The 2,274-nt window shown below is 28.8% G+C and overlaps 1 long non-coding RNA gene across 1 annotated transcript; it reads right to left on the bottom strand.

Annotated features, from left to right (window-relative positions):
* Positions 1-1,071: 1,071 nt before the first annotated feature.
* Positions 1,072-2,150, bottom strand: LOC105462275. Its single transcript, XR_976040.1, has 3 exons — positions 1,947-2,150; positions 1,445-1,618; positions 1,072-1,254 (listed from the first exon to the last, which is right to left on the bottom strand). It is a non-coding gene; the product is annotated as an uncharacterized LOC105462275 (long non-coding RNA).
* Positions 2,151-2,274: the final 124 nt, after the last annotated feature.

Below are 2,274 nucleotides of genomic sequence, written 5' to 3'. Positions count from 1 at the left end.
TAGTTGAACGTACTGTTCCACATGGGTTTAAAATTTTCCACACGAAGCGAAGTCCAACCCACACCCTCATCTCTGCTTACGGAACAAAACAAGGTCTATAATTGTATCATATCATATGAGTTTATGACTGTCCAAGCAAAGCGAGGTCCAACTCACACCCACCCTTACTTACAAGGTGAAACGAGGTCTGTAATTGTACTATTCCACATGAGTTTTATAATAAAAACTTAACTAATATAATGAACGACGGCTAAAATCTCTTGAAAGTCACTCATGACCATGAGCTAGACAACATGTTAAGGTCAAAGTCATCGAAGGTGTTTCTCCTGAAATGAATAATTATCCTTAATTTTTATAAATTTATTCGTTAACAACTTTTTAACGAACAACGAGCAACAACTAAAACTGAAGGTCACTCAGACTGATAGCTTTGACAACATATGTCAAGGTCAAGATTATCGGAGCTGGTTTCCCTACATTCAATAATTATCGATTGAATATATGTATATTTCAGTTCTACATTATACGTGCTAATATAATTTTATGAGTACATACCTGGAGAATGAAATTGTAACCAAGATAGAGAAGTCCCATGCCAAATTTTACCTCCCTTTGTTTTATTTGCAATATAAATTGTAAAATCTAATTTGAATAAACAATTTAATAAAGTATTTAATTATAAAGTTACACATAGAATACTTAATATTTTACATGAAATAATGTGATAATTATTTACTTGGTTACGAAAATCTTCATCAAGATTGCAATTGAATAATTTATAAAGAATTACTATTGTCTCGTCTGTCTAAAATTATATTAATTAAAACTTGCAGTAAAATTAAAAATTTCTCACTGAACACACAAGGTCCCATAATTTAAATAAAAACATATTAATTTAATTGTAGCAAAATTGTTGCGTATCCTATTAGTGCAAATCATACCATTTAACATTAAATATTAATGATTTTTCATATTATTATCTTATATTATACCTTATAATAGACAGTTTGACAGATATGATTTAGGGTAAGAAATATGACATTAGTCACAGCGAAGTTCAGATAAAGAAATGCAATGGGTAAAATATTTTCAGAATTCCACAATATTTGAGCATGTTTCTCTAAATGGAGCGAATACAATTCGCGACAATCCTCTAGAATGCATATAAAATAACATGACATTTGTAGTGACATTTGTAGACTGAATATTTTGTTCAGTTGCCGTGATATAAGGGATAACTGTAGGTGGACGTGCCTGTAAATAAAATTGTTATAATTAAATAAATCACATAGACACGTACAAGTAGGTCTAAGCATAAAAAGTTATTGGATTTGAATTTGATGTCAATTTTATAATCTACAGTCTGCTAACAATAGGTATGATAATTTTACACAATTATAGTTAAAATTTGTGTGTGAGTATGTTATCATTTTTCTTGAATTACATTATAATCCACATATGTTGCATGCGTTTTTCATCTTCTGTTTTCTGCTGATTGATTACGATCAATTGATTTTGTCTTTTGATACAATCTGCGTTGTCTTTTAAGTCTTCTAACAGATCAGAATATAGTATAAGAATACGCTCATTGACTCGTTGGAACCTCGAGCTTGTGTGTCTGAATTTAACGGAAAAATATAATTATACCTTTAATTAAAATTAAGACTTATATATTATACGTCTTATAAATATATTTTGTTTGTATTAATTATTATATAGCAATTAAAGTCACATACTAAATTAGAATTTTTTTTATTTGTTATGTTTTAATGTACTTTATATTTTTTTAAAGACATATATTTTATATATTTTTATACATGTGTTAATAAATATAATTTTATTATTTTTCCATTTAAACTGATTTGTAGTGCGTGCTTTACCATAAAAATGTTAATTGACAAAATTTTCCTATCTAACAATAAGAAAGACTTATTAAATCGATCTACCGATCATTCAAACTTGAATATATCGAAGCATCTCGAAAGTCTTGAAGTTTGTTTTTGGCGTTTTTCCGCAATGATAACTTTGACTATATAAGTATGGACTGATAGTAATTAACTTCATTGGGGTGGGGGAAGGCTCCTGTGAAATCTGCGTGTTTACGACGTGTAAAGGAAAGGTGCTGAGTCTGTTTTTATAATTTCTTTACATCGATTTGAGATGTTTTTCCGGCTTCCTATTAATTTTTAACATAATATTTAATTACAAATAACATTTTGACATATTTGACATTTTTTTACTGACGGGTGGAGCCTAACAATTGAAGTTCGATAC

This window comes from Wasmannia auropunctata, unplaced genomic scaffold (assembly GCF_000956235.1).
Source record: "Wasmannia auropunctata unplaced genomic scaffold, wasmannia.A_1.0 LD266775.1, whole genome shotgun sequence".
NCBI lineage: Eukaryota > Metazoa > Arthropoda > Insecta > Hymenoptera > Formicidae > Wasmannia > Wasmannia auropunctata.
This window is presented reverse-complemented; position numbering and strand designations above follow the sequence as displayed.